General features: G+C 40.1%; 1 protein-coding gene across 4 annotated transcripts in view; it reads left to right on the top strand.

The window, feature by feature from the left end:
* The window catches only part of LOC125359028 (carboxyl-terminal PDZ ligand of neuronal nitric oxide synthase protein-like), a 287,746-nt gene that overhangs the window by 178,728 nt on the left and 91,669 nt on the right, over positions 1–17,349 (top strand). The window lies entirely within an intron of this gene.

The following is a 17,349-nucleotide window of genomic DNA, read 5'->3' as shown; positions in this document are numbered from 1 at the left end:
TGAAATATTGTATTCGCAGGGAAATGGTCAGAACTTGAACAAATAATGTTGAGCGAGACAAGCCTAGAACACAGAAAACAAAGGGGCATGATCTCCTTGATATATGACTGTTAAGGGGGGTGGGGGAGGGGGAGACAGTAGAGAGCAGGTCTTCGAAACCAAAAACTTCTTGTCAAATGGTATTTCCCACAGGTTTAGGTCAGCGACCCTACATAATGTAACTAAAACCAAACAACTACTCAACATATAAAGGTCAAAAATAGACCTCTCAGTGGATCACAATAGCTCAAAAGCTATGTATGTATGTTCGTATAAGACAAGGATAAGCAAACTCTATTGTTGACGTTACATTTAAAGTCCTAGGTGAATTTCCTTTGGCATAGGCCACGAGGCTACTGTATATGTTTTTGGTACACTGTGTATTGTATATATGTCTACCTGATCTAGGGAAGGGAAAGAAAAACAGGGTGTAAGATATCACAAGAAATGTACACACTGCCCTATTATGTAACTGTACTCCTTTTGCACAACACCTTGTCAAAAATTTTTTTTAATAAATAAATAAATTTTTTAAAAAAAGAGGCTGGATGTGGTGGCTTATGCTTGTAACTCTAGCTATATTGGAAGAGTAGGAAGAACTTGTGATTGCTGAGGCCAGTCCAGGCAGAAAGTACCAGACTTTATCTAAAAAGGAACAGAAGCAGAAAAGGCTGAAGGCAAGGCTCAAGTGGTAGAGCAACTGCATAACAAAGGTGAGTCCCTAAATTCAAACCCAAGCACCATTCCCCATCCTCCTTGTAAAGAAGACCTTAAGTGAAAATATTCACAATGAACTGGAGGCACTCTAAAGTTCCTTTCTGTTTCTAGAAAATTAATTGTGGAAAGATTTTTTTTTTCTCTAAAGAAATCAATATCAAAGAAAAGATCTCCAGGACTTAACCTATTGAACTTTCAGCCTAGTTTATCTCCTGGTTATTTTACAATGAAGTTCACTAGTTAGTGAAGACTTCCAGGCAATTGCCCCTGCCTAGTCCTACCAGTCATCTACATATTTACAGGAGTTGGGGAAAAGAGAGCACAATATAAGTAAATGGAGGGAGGAAGTTGAAGAAACAGAAACAGAACTGGGATAGAAAGCTAACATGAAAAAACAAAAGACAGATTTGGAATTAAGCAGACATTGCGTTCTAAAACAAGAGCAGGATGATTAAAAAAAGAAGGCAAAGAGAATACTCAGAAATGGAAAACAAAAGTCAAACTAAGAATTCAGGAAATGGGCAAATATTTTTTTTAAAAAATAAATCAGCTTGAATCCGAGAAGTCCAATATCTGACAAATTGAGTTCCAAACAGAGAAAACACATTTTTTTAAAAAACAAATAGAAGAAAACCATCCAAAGAAACAACACAAGAAAAATTCCAAGTTGATGGATTTAGAGCTTCCAGATGCAATGGAACCAGGGAGTATGCCAGGTACTTGCAGGCAAACCATGGCACAAGAAGGATTAGCTCTTTTCACGTGTGGCATGCCAGACTTTTTCTTACTAGCTGCACCTTTCTGACATAGAAAGGGCTACAATTTATATATAGAAATGCACGTGTTCTACTTTTTAAGGTTTGTTAGTCTGGGAACTGTCCATCACCTATGGCCATTGTCACAAGATAAAATATCCCTTGAGTCCTTGGCTATATTAATTATTCATTATCAAATATAAGATCTGTATGTTAAAATTGGATTTCCTTAGTCTGTGTTTTGCTTGGAGGGAGAGTTAAGAGATACAAAGATGTAAAATGAGGGGCCTTTTGAAAAATAATTTTAAATGTTTAAGGAAGAGGTAAATGGCTGATATTTTTAGAATTGGAAATGATAAACATTTAAGTTGTAAAAAAACTAGTACTTTGGAGCTGTGATCTAAATGTAATTGTTTGCAACGGAGTGTCTTCCAGATTAAAAAGGAGCTGGAAATAAATAAATAAATAAGACTCAGCTCATTTTAGCCTGGAGAAAAATAGTTTTCTTTGTGAAACAATTATTCCACACCAATAAATTGTTAAAATGACATATTATTATGGAACTTGGCTGTAGAATATCCTTTGATTTAGGCTCAGAATGCAATGACTGCTACAAAATTAGGCAGCCATTAGCAATCATTTTCAAAGGGCTACAGCTAGTATTCTATTTTTTCTCTTTCAATTTTCTTTTGAAAAAGTAGGAAAGAGAACCATTTACCTGTGGTCTACTCAGTAGCCTGATTTCCTCCAAGTTGTTAAGCTCTTAAGGAAAGGTCAAACAGGCCAAGTCTGTGGTCTCTCCATTAAAATTATTTGTCAGAATGTTAGACCTGAAGTCTGAAGGGCAGAGAGCCACTCCTGTCAATAAGAATATTCAGATACATACTTCATACTATGATTTTATAATATGATTGTTGTTTAGAAGAGCCGTTAGGCTAGCTAACTCAATTACAAATAAGTGGAAGGGGAGCATTTGCTGTATTTAGAGTACTGTCCTTCAAATTTAAATGGCAGCTCTCCCAAAGGCTGCCTGGGAGAGGGGTATGCCGCCTGCTTGGGGTCTTTCTATTGGCATGCATAATGCTAACAAGCCTGGCATTATAATTGTGTATACACTTTTCTCACTCCACTGGAAACAGCTGGCCTCCTTAATGGTTTCCTTGCTTCCTCCCTTGACTGCCCATATTCTTAACAAAACAGCCAGAACCATTTTTTTTACATTGTTAAAACAAGTTTTTAGAACTAGCCAAAAATTCTATACATAGACACTGAAGCAGAACTTATGTAACTCTTGCCTTCAAAGAACTTATATTCTGGTGGAAGATGAGAAAAAAACACGTTCCGAGTTAAGAGTGTTAGGCCTCATAGGAAAACATTGTATATATAGCAGTCTTATGAAATTGGTCTCCTGCATTCTAATTGCTAGAATTCCTTCAGGCTGATATTCAGAGGAGGCTACAATAAAGTGATATTTGACAACCCAACTATGGGAATGTTTTTAGATGTATTCGGGGACTCAGTAGGAATTTGATGGCATTGATTGCCTAAGTACAAGTGCAAAGAGGAGAGAATCTATTGTCAAGCTAGACAGTGAATAAATCACAATGCAGTTATACCAATGGAATGGTATACAAGTGATTATTAAACTTTTCCTTTTAATATGAAGACTTTTGTCAAGGAAAGTATTACATGGAACTCCAATTTATTTAAACCTGGAACTGTAGTCTCTGTGGCCAGAGCAGGATGGGACAGAAGGTGTTTGTGCATCTCCTGCCTTTGAGGTCTCTCAATCCTAGAGTTTTTTGTTTTGTTTTGTTTTTTTTCTAGCCCTGGGCCTTGGACTCAGGGCCTGAGCACTGTCCCTGGCTTCTTTTTGCTCAAGGCTGGCACTCTGCCACTTGAGCCACAGCGCCACTTCTGGCTGTTTTCTATATATGTGGTACTGGGGAATCTAACCCAGGGCTTCATGTATATGAGGCAAGCACTCTTGCCACTAGGCCATATTCCCAGTCCCCTAGAGTTGTTTTTGAGGTCTTCTTACCAACTACAGGACTCTGAAGAATATGGCATAGAAAGTATCAGCTTGTGCAGGGCAACAGTGGTTCATGCTTGTAATCCTAGCTACTCAGGAGGCTGAGATGTGAGGATCACTATTCAAAGCCAGCCTGGGCAGGAAAGTTCCCATGAGACTCATCTCCAATTAACACACAAAAACCAGAAGTGGTGCTGTGGCTACCCTTGAGCAAAAAGAGCTCCTTTCAGGGATGTGGATATGGCCTAGTGGCAAAGAGTGCTTGCCTCGTATACATGAAGCCCTGGGTTCAATTCCCCAGCACCACATATACTGAAAATGGCCAGAAGTGGTGCTGTGGCTCAAGTGGCAGAGTGCTAACCTTGAGCAAAAAGAAGCCAGGGACAGTGCTCAGGCCCTGAGACCAACGCCCAGGACTGGCAAAAAAAAAAAAAAGAGCTCCTTTTGCCCAGGCCCTGAGTTCAAGCCCCTTAAATCACACACACACACACACACACACACACACACACACACACACACACGTATCTGCTTGGGCTAGAAATGTGGCTTATCAGTAGAGTGCTTGCCAAGCATGCATGAAGCCCTGGATTCAATTCCTCAGCACTACATAAAGAGAAAAAGGCAGAAGTGGTGATGTGACTCAAGTGGTAGAGTGCTAGCCTTGAGCAAAAAGCAGCCAGGAACAGGCTCTAAATTCAAGCCCCAGGGGACTGGGGATATGGCCTAGTGGCAAGAGTGCCTGCCTCAGATACACGAGGCCCTAGGTTCGATTCCCCAGCACCACATATACAGAAAACGGCCAGAAGCGGCGCTGTGGCTCAAGTGGCAGAGTGCTAGCCTTGAGCGGGAAGAAGCCAGGGACAGTGCTCAGGCCCTGAGTCCAAGGCCCAGGACTGGCAAAAAAAAAAAAAAAAAAAAAAGTAAATTCAAGCCCCAGGACTGGCAAAAAAAAAAAAAAAAAAGTATCTGCTATATGGAAGAACTGCTTTGGGTTGGATAGTGGGTAGTAGACATCATTTTTGATCATCTTGTTTAGGCACTGGGGTGATACAGAAAGCTTTTATCTGAACTGATTACATAGAGTTTTCGGAAGTAAGATGAATATAGTTTTGTCCCTCTTCATTCTTCTCTCCTTTTAGTATAATCCTCAGATACCCCAAAGGCCAAGTGAAGAAAGAATGTTTAGTTTTTCAGACCCAAGAGCAAGGTATGTGTGGCTAGAATAACTTAAAATATGTGCCAAGTTGGTGAGCAGTGGACAAGATTAAATAGGATAATAGATGCGAAAGTGGTCTGACATTTGTATTTATAAAAGGCCATTGGGTTAAATATGTGAACTAGGATTAATATCTCAGGAGTAACAACATTGTATTAAGAGTTAGGGAAAGGGCTTTTGGATGGGGGATACTGATTCAGTCTTGTGAGTTTTGAAGATGCCAGCTCAGCTCTGAGCAGTAATCATGACTAGCCAACTTCTTGTTTCCCCTTCTGTTGATGACTTCCTTGGCTTCCTGCAACAACTCTATCTTAGTCCCATAAAAGAACAGCAAAAACTGAGTAGCTTACATAACAGATATTTTTTTCCACCGGCTGGGAGCAGAAAGTCTGTGACCAAGGGCCCAACATGGCTAGTTCCTGTAAGAGCTTTCTTCCTGGCCAGCAGATGGTAGACTTCTTGCTGTGTCCTTACATGGCCTTTCCTCAGTCTGGTTCTTTCCCCCCGCCCCCCCCCCCCTTAGTCTTGTTCTTATGAGGGCACCAATCCCAACATTAGGGGCCTGCTTTTACAACCTAATGTAAATCTGATTACCTACCAAAGTCTCCACCTTCTTGAAGCTAGGGCCTTAGTGTATGAATCTGGGGAGAGCACAAACATTTAACACCTAACAAGTTCCTTCCTCTGCCCCTTTTCCTATATGTGGAAAACATGAGGGGAATTCTGCAATATGTGATCCAGAAGAACACTGATCAAAGCTATGGCTTAAGGGAGAAAAAAGACACACAGAGAGGCAGCAACACAGAGTTGGTGCAATGAAACACTGAACATACCAGGTTTCCCCTTCTTTTCAAAGTTATGATCAGATGATTTCATCAGCTGCCTTCTGAGCACCTTCTTCCACTATCTGCATAGACATGAGTTTGTTATTTAGTGTGTGTCCTTTTATCAAAGTTGCAAATATATGAACCTTTTCTTGGTGTGGATTCAGTGAAGAGGCGCAAGTGTTCAGAAAGCAACTATTGTATCTAGTTCAGTTACTCAAAAGGTGTCTGGAATGAAATAATTGCCCTGAGAAAGTAGGAAGAAAAATTCTTCAGTCTATTGGCATGTTCTATATGTGGAGCTCTAAGGCCTAGAGACATATCCCGGAGTGATTATAGTTCCCAAGATAAGTGGAGTATATCCTAACCCTTCCCTGCCGTGAGTGGAAAAATGGCCTCCCACACGAGTAACTTACTGGAGAACCATGGCTGTGTAGTGTAGCACTTGGGTGACCTTCAAAATAATGGCCCTTGGCCCAGTGATCTTGCCACTGTGTGGACCAATTATGTATAAGTTGGAGGAGAAGGAAGTATTCTGGAAGGCTTCCCCCATCTACTTGAGCCAGTGTGAGGTTCTCCTGGACTGTGGAGTGGGAAATTCTGGAAGGCCCTGCCCTTGACCTGGGAGGCAATGAGTCCAGCATATTCACTCTGGTTTCCATTGTGGTGAAGAGGTTGCTAGTCACTCAGTGTTAGCCCTGGTGGTCTAGGACCTCCTGAAGAAGTGGGGGAATCTGGGACCTTAGTTTTCATTTTATGTCTTTAAAACTAGTATAGTATAGAGTTTATTTTTTTATTTTTTGGCCAGTCCTGTGGCTTGGACTTGGGGCCTGAGCACTGAGCACTGTCCCTGGCTTCTTTTTGCTCAAGGCTAGCACTCTACCTCTTGAGCCACAGCGCCACTTCTGGCCTTTTCTGTTGATGTGGTGCTGAGGAATCGAACCCAGGGCTTTGTGCATGCTAGGCAAGCACTCTACTGCTAAGCCACATTCCCAGGCCCTAGATTTGATTTCTGAGTGTACTTTTATGAATTTTAATTTCACCTAAGTATCACCACAATTGAAATACAAAATTTCCATCACTCCTAAAACATCCCTGGTACTGTTCTTTATAATCATATCCTTTTCCCACAATCCTTAGCAACTGCCCATCTGTTCTATCACTATAGCTTTGTCCTTTGGTGAATGTTATACGACCAGAATCTTGTAGTGTTGGGTTTCTTGAGACTGACTTTTATCACTCAGCATAATGATATTCTATGTCTTCCAAGTTTTTATATATCAATAGTCCATTCCCTTTTTTGGTATTTTTTTTCTTTTTACATGTAAACTAGTTCACTTGTAATTTTCTATAGCAGTACTCTACCATGTATGAACTTTACATTTTTGTCTGTGTTTTAAGACAGGATCTCACCATGTAGCCCAAGCTTGTCTTGACAATCCTTCTGCCTCAGCCTTTACAGTGCTGGGATTACAGGTGTGCATCACCACACTCAGTTTTCCATTTTATTTTTTGAGTAGCAGTCTATTACATAGATGTATCACAGTTCATCTGTTCACTTTGTGGGTTGGTATTTGTGTTGCTTACAGGTTTTGTGGGAAAATGGGTTTCAGTTCTCTTAGGTAGATATATACCTAAGGTGTTGCTGAGTCATATTGCAAGTGTATGTTTAACTTAAGACTGCCAAACCATTTTGCAAAGTGGCCAGGCATTATTTCTTAATTAAATTTTATTGACAAGGTGTTATGCAAAGGGGGTACAGTAACATAATAAGGCAGTGAGTACATGTCTTGTGATATCTTATACCCTCATTTTTCTTTCCCTTCCCTAGATCAGGTAGGCATATATACAATATCCAGTGTACCAAAATCATATACCGTAACCATGTAGGGTATGCCAAAGGAAATTCACCTAGAACTTTAAAGGTAACATCAACAATAGAATCCTCCTGTGTCCTTCTCTTGGAGTTATTTTTGCTTATCCTCATCTTATATGATCATGTGTACATAGCTGTTGAGCTGTTGTGATCCACTGATAGGTTTATTCTAGACATTTTTATGTTTAGTAGTTGTTTGGTTTTAGATACATAATGTAAAGTCGTTGACCTAAACATGTGGAAATACCATTTGCAAAGAAGTTTGCTGTTTTGCAGACCTGGTCTCTACTGCTCCCGCCCCCCAACAGTAATATATCAAGGAGACCATGCCCCTTTGTTCTCTGTGTTCTAGGCTTGTCTCACTCAACATTATTTGTTCCAAGTTCTGACCATTTCCCTGCAAATAACAATATTTCACCATTCCTAATCGCTATGTAGTATTCCATTGTGTATAAGTACCATATTTTTTTGATCCATTCGTCTGTGGAGGGGCATCTGGGTTGTTTCCATATTTTGGCTATTGTGAATTGTGCAGTGATAAACATGAATGTGCAGATGTCTTTATGATATCCTGAGACCTGTTTGTTGTTCAGGATATATGCTTACAAGTGGTATGGCTGGGTCATAGGGTAGGTCTATACTGAGCTTTTTGAGGAACCTCCATACTGTTCTCCAAAGTGGTTGTACTAATTTGTACTCCCACCAACAGTGGAGAAGGGTTCCTCTTTCCCCACATCCCCTCCAGCATTTGTTGTTGCCTGAGTTCAGAGTATAGGCCATTCTAACTGAATTGAGGTGGTATCTCAGGATTGTTTTTATTTCCATGCGTTATTTTTTGTTATTCTTTCAGCATCATAGGAGTGTCTAGTTGCTATGTATCCTTGACAGTGCCTGGCATTGTTAATATTTTTTTAGTTTAGAAATTTAATATGTGGAGTGGGATCTCATTGTAGTTTTAATTTTCATTTCCCTACCAGCTAATGAAAATGAATAGCTTTTCATGGGATGCCATTATTGCAGACTTGGGAGAATATAGTCTATCATTGTAAGAAGAGGTAATTAGGTCTGAGTATGTTTTGCTAGGCTGGAAACCCAGGGTAGATTTCAAGAGTTCCACAGGGCAAGAGTATGTTTTGGCCTCATTTCCTAGGTAGCTCTCTAACCTTTGTCCCAGGTCCTGTTCACAGCAACACTGAACTGCTATGAACCTTTGTTGGTTTCTTGTCATGTGCTGTAATGCTTTCTATATTCCTCTTTGACAAAGTATCTATATCTCTAAGTCTAACACCTTTTGTTTTTAATAAATATCAATTACTGTCTTCCTGTTGAGTTTTGGGAATTCTTGATATATTCTGGATATACACTTTTTGTCAAGTGTACAATTTACAAATACTTTATCCCAGTTTATAAGTTGTCTTTTCATTCACTTAAAACTGGCTTTCATAGAATAAAAGTTTCCCAGGTATTTCAAGTGTCCAGCCCAGGTTGCACTCCTTGAGTTTACTTTATAGTCTTTTAGACCCCAAGGAAGTGTTGCCACCTACTGACAGTAGGTAAGAATTATGCCTTGAAAGAAATGAGCAATTTCAGATTCCCCTCTAATCTAGGAACTTGTACTCTGTTTCTATATCTTAATTATTTATGTACTTTACAAGTGTTACCATTTCTATATTAGAGTTTCATTTTTGTCAATCTTAAGATGATTGTTCCTTGTGTCTCATTTGTGTGGGGGTGGGAGAGGGAAAGGATATGGTGTGTGCTGGTCCTGGGGCTTGAACTTGGGGCCTGGGTGCTATCCCTGAGATTTTATTTATTTATTTTTCTTTCTCAAGGCTAATGCTCCACCACTTGAGCCAGAACTCTATTTCTGGCTTTTTTTTTTTTGGTGGTTAATTGGAGATAAGAGTCTCATGAACTATTTGGGCAAGTTTGAACTACAGTCCTCAGTGCTTAGCCTTCTGAGTAGCTAGGATTATAGCCATGAGCCACTGGTGTCTGTAATGTCTCCATTTTTATATAACTCATGATATTGACATATTCTGACAATTGATAAGATAACATAGAATATTAGCTCTGGAGAAAACCTTAGAAATCTAGTTCACACGGCTAACATATCCACATGCCTTTGATCTTAGGTATTCTAGCTGGTAGAGTCTTGCTACTCAAAGTGTGGTCCCTAGACCAGCTGTGTCAGCATCATTTGAGTTCTTGTTAGAAATGGAGAGTTCTTGGCTCTCCTTAGACCTAAAATTTTACAAGATCCCTAGAAGCACAGTATGAGTGGAAGCTTTCAGAAGGAGATCTCACTAGTAAGAAACTACTTTTCAAACAGAGCTGTCAGTGATCTGTTAGAGACTGAATGGCTACTTGACAGACTGTGACACCTATAAGCCCTCTCCATTCTGATTTTATTACTCTCTCCCTTCTCCTTAAAGATTTCTTCAGTGTTTCCCAAGAATCACTTCCTTCATTCTACATTAAACCATGAGGTCTCACTTCTGCATTTCCATGGGCCCCTTACCTGAAAACTGGCACCTATGACCTTAAGAGGTCACTTCAAACATCCATTTCCCAACTTTCCTCTCGTTTCTTTCTAAGTTTACCTCTTTCTAAGAGGAATTGCAGTGGTTCTGGAACCCAAGAGAGGCTAGGAAAAGGAGTCCTACATGAATACTGCATTCCTTATTTTGCTTCTTACTCTATACAGTGATTTCTTCCAGAGTTATTTTTTTCATTCTTACAACCCAATATTTGATACATATTGTTATTATTTCTTAGATGTCTTGTTTCTAGTGTCTTTCTTTTCTGAATTCTTAGTGCTGGTGCCAAGAACATGTTCAACATCTGGCTCTCTATTTTTTCATTGCTTTAAATATGTTTAAAAGTGCTTAAATATGTAACTCCTCCTTTCTATGCAAAACTCTCATTTTCCATTTCAGATTCCTCCTACATTTGTCTATATCCTCTTTCCCATTCTTGTCCTTGCTTCTGGAATCCAGGTGGCATCACCAAATTTCTTTATTGTTAAACTTTTCTCTCTCCTTTGCTCAAATGTGCTTGCTCATCAACTCTTCCTGAAAGAGCTCTGAAGTTCATATTATGTCAGAAAGGCTCTCAGATATAATTTGCAGAAAGGAAAAATGCCACCCAGAGAGGTTGGGGGTTGTCCAAAGTTGCACAGCTAAGGATGCACAAATGCATGTTATGCAATAGCATTAGAATTCTCTGTGCCTTCTTTGGAGGAGTTTATAACACTTCATGTGTAATGTTTTTCATTTAACTTCACAGGATAAGTGTAGGGAATGGAAGTGCAGGGGTGGAAACTAAGATGTTTAGGAAGGCTATCAAACATGATTGTTTTCTTCTTTTGTATAGAGACACAAATCATTGTCTTAGAGAAACAGGATTCATCATTTGTCTCAGCACCATTCTTTTCTTTTTTGTGCTGGTCTTGGGGTTTGAATTCAGAGCTTGGGCCCTCTCCTTTAGCTTTTTTGCTCCTCCACTTGATCTTTGGCACTCTGCCAGTTGAGCTACAGCTCCACTTCCAGCTTTTTGGTGGCCAATTGGAAATGAGTCTCATGGACTTTACTGTCTGGACTGGCTTTGAACCATGAGATTCATATCTCAGTCTCCTCAGTAGCCAGAATTATAGATGTGAGCCACTGATGCCTGGCTTCTTATTACCATTTTTGATCTGAGGCAAAAAACACGTAATCCATGATTCATGACTTAGTACTAAGTACTGAAAAAATTCACTTCCTTCTCTCTGTGTGTGTGTGTGTGTGTGTGTGTGTGTATGTGTAGATGTGAATCATACTGTGTGAACAGTGTTGTGCCCCTCTCCTCCTGGAAGACAAGTTTAATGTAACTGTCTTCCTACTTGTATGACATACCATAATAATCATTTAGAGCAGAGTCTGGGCTCAGAGAAGACCGATAGGATTAGCTAGATGTGGGTTATTTTTATAGGTTTCGCTAGTCATCCACTTCCGCCTTTCTTTTTACTTAAAAAGACTGCAATGCAATGCGCCCTCCCTATGCACAACATTTTGCATCTACTAAGTCAACCAGCCCAGAATTGAAAATATTTGAAAAAGAATAGATTGTTACTGAATATGTACATACTTTTTTCTCATTAGTCCCTAAAAATGGAATGTAGCAACTGTTTTCATAGCATTTATATTATAGAAAATATTACAATTAACATACATATTATTTCAAGTACAGAGGAGCCTATGCCTAGGTTATTTGCAAATGCTATGCTATTTTATATGAGGGACTTGGGCCTCTAGTTTTTTTGGCATCTGCAGAAGGTTGCAGAACCAGCCTCCACACATATAGTGAGGGATGCCAGTATTGTTTAATGTACTGCGATTGATGATAGGGGGAAAAGTAAGTTGACGGCAGTAGATTATTATTAGTGGTGACATTTACCTTGTTTCATAAGTCATCCATTCAGGCCCTTAGTCATTTGGGTTGGTTGTTCAGCAACCCATGACCTGTCAACATTGTCCCTGTCAGAAAAGAAGTAATGGCTATATTTCAGGGAATGTCTCATCTCTTCTCTACAGGGAGCAGCTGTCCCTCAGCCGCTCCCCTGAGTATACAGCCCAAATTGTGCACGAGGCTACTGCTGTCTTCCACTTGAGAACTTGTATAACTTGCCCTCTTCCATCATACTGGTCTCTTGACATTGTCAAGTTGCTTCCCATTCACTCAACATCTGGGTTTGGATGAACCTCTCCCCCACTTTCTCAATGTTCCAAACAACATTGAACTTAGCCCTGAAGCCCTCCTTATATTTAGAAGGTCCTCTACCATGTTTTTCTGACCTTGTTGGTATTATGTACCCTTCATGGTTTATTGTCCTGTGTCCCTGGGTATAGGATAGGAAGTAATGATAGAAATGAGGGCAGACAGTGTGATTAGTATGGGAAGAAATTTGGGAATGAAATCCTTCCCTTAAGAAGCCTAGCAATGTTCCTGATCCTAGCTCTAAAATCTTTCATTTAAATATATATCTTTAACTTTAATATATATATTATATATATATATATATATATATCACTGGCTAGGATATATTGTACCTCATTAGTCAAGAGTGCTTGTCTAGAATGTGTGATACCCTGGATTTGTTATGAATATGTGTGTGTGTGTGTGCCTGCACAAGAGCATACACACACACACACACACGTATCATATAGAGGAGATGCTCAGCAAATATGCTGTGGGTTTAAATCATTTAATTATGAACCCTTTTTCAAGTTCTTGTACTGTAGTTTGAGATCTATAGGTTAGTAATTTACCAATTAACTTTTGGATGTTAATTGTTGCTTGTATGCTGTATCATCTTTGCCTGGGCTCTGTTGATAACCATTAGTGAAGCTGTTTATTGATTTATTTGACCTCTGTTAATGCCCTGGTGATATTTTCTTGGATATAAACACAGGAGGTATTTATTGCTCTCAAGGAGGGCATGACCTTCAGGGGAAGTAAGAAAGCAACCAAAGTGTAGTGAATGATAGTAGAGGCTTGTTAGTATAGCTGTGGTAACTGACTAGATGGATAACTTAGTGGAACATGTGGGGTGTTGACCTGGAAGGACTTCACTGTGGAGAAGTCTGAGCAGATAGTTCAGGAGTAAGCAGGTGTTAGCAGTAGATGATGTAGAGGGCATGCAGGGCATGGGTGAACAAATGCAATTACATCAAAGTAGGAGAAGCATAGTATACTTAAACCACATGTGAAGAGCTTCAGAAGTATTTTTCTGCAAGCAGAGTTAAGTGGACTTTCTGGGAGAAGAAATGTGTTTGCTATACATTATAGTTTTTTTCAGATTTTTGTCTTTGTATTGTGGATGAGCATACACAACAAAATTTACTATCATAACCATTTGTGTGTGTGTGTGTGTATGTGTGTGTACAGTGTGTGTGCACACATATTGCCCATGGGGCTTGAACTCAGTTCCTAGGCACTGTCCCTGAGCTTTTTAGGCTCAAGGCTAGTATACTACCACTTTATCCACAGCTCCACTTCCCACTTTTTGGTGATTAATTGTAGATAAGATTCTCACAGACTTTCCTGCCTAGGATAGCTTCAAACCATAATCCTCACATCTCAGCTTCCCGAATAGCTAGGGTTACAGGTGTAACCTACTGGAGCCCAGCCATCGTAACCATTTTGAAATGTACACTACAATAGTATACACTGTCTAGAACTTTTTGAAAACTAAAATTCTATATCTATACAGCATTAGTTTTCCATATCTTTCACTTTTCAGTCCCTGGAAGTCATAAAGTTACTTGAGGTCTTTTTGTATGAATTTCTTAATTCATAATTTTTTTTAATTTATAAAAGTTGAATTACAAAATACTTGTCATTTAGTGACTCATTTATTCCACTTAGCCTAATGTCTTCAGGAATCATCCACATCCACCCCCACAATGTGTCCCTTTTTAAGGCTGTCTAATATGCCATTGTCTGTATAAAGCAGGTTTTGAATGTCCATTCGTCCTTCGGTAGATATTTGGGTTGTTTCTGTCATTTGAATATTGTGACTAATGCTATACTTAGATTCTGTACCTTGTAAGTTACTAAATTCTCAATAACTGCAGAAAGACTTGGAAACCTTTAGAAGATAATGCCTTTGGTTGAGATGCTTACATTTTTGTTGTGTAGATATGCCTTCATTTAGGAAACAGAGCCTACAGGCAGAGCATGATGAAAATGCCCAGTGGCATTGTCAGAGGTCACCTTTCAATTTATGATTTGTTGAAAACCACAGATGGTTCTAGAAAGTTAGTAAATATAGATAAATGTATTCCCAGGACTTGTGGAACAAGTTTGCCTCTGCAAACTTATTCCTCACCTCTCAGTGAAGTTGTCTGTGAGCACTGACTTATCAGCAGACCTTGGCTCATATCTGCAAACCAAGACAGAAGGAGCTGGGCTAAATGAATGTTATAGCTAAGACAAAGAAGAAGGGGGGAAATGTATCACATACTAAACTATTTATAGCTAAGATAACTGAGAAACCATGGGTCCTGTAAAAAAAAAATCATAATTTGGTTAAAAATCAACTACTGCCAAACATTCAGGGATTTTAGGGAGCTACTTATTCTTGTAAAAGAATAATGTGTGCAGTATCTGATAGCCTGACCATAGCTCCTAGCACTAAGAAAGCAATTGTGACTTCTACCTGTGCACTAGAGCCTTAAGCCAGGGGGTAGGCTTGTTACTTTTCTCAACTTTTTCACCCCTTTGCTGCTGTAGACTTCCCACTTTCCTCCTTGAATACTGGGTTTGAGCTGTGGTTGGGAGGCAGCTTTGCAAATCAGGAGATGCTGAGACGTTAGGCTGTTCTCCAGCTTATAATCAATATTCTTGCTCCATGACACTTGTTGAGTATTTACTCCTTCCTGGCTTCTATCACTGGCACTACCCAGCTTCTCCTTCCCAGGCCTCACTAAGTTTCAGAATCTTTCTAATATAAGCTCCCAAGGCTCTGATCATGAGCCCCAAACACTTTCCCTTAGTCTTGCTAGCCTGGGGTTGTTGTTCCAGGACTTGTATTTTTTTTGTTTCTTGAAAGGTCAAGTTCTGTAGGGCTTAATCTGTTCTTGCTGGTGAAGCTCCAGCCAATAAAGCAAATATGTCAGAACAGCCTGGCCACAGTGTGGGTGGAGGGCCAGGCGTGTTGGCATGTACTCTGTGGCTGGCCTGGGTTGACGGAAGTCTGGCTTGAGCCACAGATGGTGGCACCAACAGTCCTGTTTGTTCTTCAGCCCCTGGCAAAGCCTGAGTAGATTGAATTCCTGTCCCAAGGAACACAAATGCTTCCTCCCAAGCCAGCCTGCCCAAGCAACACTTCATGTTGGAGGAGCTCAGTCTGGAAAAAGGGAGGACTTGTCCCTGAGAGTCCTTTCTCATCTCCTGGTTACTCCATTACTTCCCTTCTCTTTGAGACCATTTCCCCCTAATGAGCAGGATAACATGGTTATCTAAGTGAAGTGTAATTGGCCATATAAACAAATGGCTTAATAATAAATATTTAAGCATTTTTCTGGCACTTGATTCACTTTCATGTCCAGAGTTTCCAACAGAAGTGCAATTTAATTCTAATTCTGCAGTTGGGAAACGTTTGAGCATCAAGAGGCAGGTGGAATAGATGCAGCGCGTGGCCAAACTAAAAACTCTGTAGACCACACACAAGTCATGCTGGCAGCTGTGATGGGACCTAGAGGCCTTTTTCCTGCCTTGCTTGCTCCTTTCCATTTTAAAACACTCCAGAGCATTCCACCAGCAGTTGTGAGGAGCACCTGTGTTGTCACTGTCACTGAGATTCTGGAAAGAAATTGGGTTTGCTTTTTTGTGTACTCACTCCATCCATAGGCCCTGTTAGAGCCATTGGAGAATATGTGTATGGTGACAGAGGTATTTTCTAGTTTGAAAGAGAATGTTGTGTTGCATTCTGAGTTTTTAAGATGAAGAGGCATGGCCAAATTTGTGAAACAATTCACTAAGAATAGTGAACGATTCAGCTGCATGAATAAGGAGCTGGCTTGGCACCTCTTCCTAAGTTTGGGTGAGGGATCTTGATATCAGGGTGCCAGTGAGAGAGAAAAGTCAACAGGGAAGTAAGCTAAACAAGTTGATCTCAAGAAATGGTCAATTACATGATTTTCTGGAAATAAAAGGCTTTTGTTTGTATTTGAGCCTTGCTTTACCTCTTGTGCCTTGCAGAGAAATATTTCGGCTTTGATTTCATAGCTACTAAAGGGAAAGAGGAAAGTGTGTAGAGTATGTGGAAGTGCCATACTGGAAGAGACCAAAATGATGAGAGGACTAATCTGTCTAGGTCAGAATCTGTCCTTCTCTGGGTGTTTTGAGACTCTCATGTGGAATTCACAAGAGTGTCCCTTTTGTACATCTGTGGCTTCAGGAACAGCCCTGACATCAGTGATTTGTTCAGAATGAGGTGGAGCTAGAAGATTGTTTTTATTAGAGTTCAAGTAAGCAGAAGTAAATGCAAGTGTGGTCAGGAGCAGTGGCTGGTTTATTTCTCCCAGTAGGCACAAGGCCAAAGCGAGCTGATTCACAGATTTCCATGCTGGTTCTCCCCTATCCCCAGTGGTCATTTCAGTTCATCCAGACTGCCACTGAGAAGAGTGCTGCAGTCAAGGGATCCACCTTGAGTTGCAGCTGCATCCCCAGATGCATGTTAATGAGACCCAACTCTTAATTTTAGTGCTTGTAGAAGAGATGGATATGTAGCTGACTCCAGGATACAGAACTCTCCTCCATTCTGCTTCATACTTCTCTCTCTCTCTCTCCTTTACTCAGTGTTAGATGTAGATTCCAGGCTGAAGCAGATGTTTGCTCTCTGTCTCCTGTGTGTTTGCCACCCTAGTTTGTCCTTCTTCCAGGTCTCTGGGTGAAAGGGAAAGCTGTCAACAGGGTAGAGTGAATGAAAGTGGGTATGTTAACCAGCAGATGGGAAAGTGATGTGGACTAACAGCACCTAGGGACTTTATTAGCTATGATCCAGAGCCTGCCCTGACAATGTAATGGCATTTCAGCCCAATTATTGTCACCTTTGTCCATAAGAAGCAGATATCCAAGGAGCATCACATTGTGTGCAGCAGAGTAAGATTTTAGAGGAAATAGAGATTTTAGGGGTAGGGGTAGACTGTAGACAGTAGGAAAGTCTTAACATCAGGAAGTTCAAAGGCATGATCAAGGGAGTTATAGATTTTGGATGAGATTTTCAAAATAGGTTATGTCTTTGTCTCATTAAGATTGATTACATTCATTTCTATCAACATATACTACATAGAAATAATTGTTTCAAAAGCATAGACAAGGAGCTAGTTGCTCCTTACCCACCT

Source organism: Perognathus longimembris, chromosome 11, assembly GCF_023159225.1.
Source record: "Perognathus longimembris pacificus isolate PPM17 chromosome 11, ASM2315922v1, whole genome shotgun sequence".
Classification (NCBI taxonomy): domain Eukaryota; kingdom Metazoa; phylum Chordata; class Mammalia; order Rodentia; family Heteromyidae; genus Perognathus; species Perognathus longimembris.
Note: the sequence above shows the minus strand (reverse complement) of the source record. Positions and strands in the feature narration are given on the sequence as shown.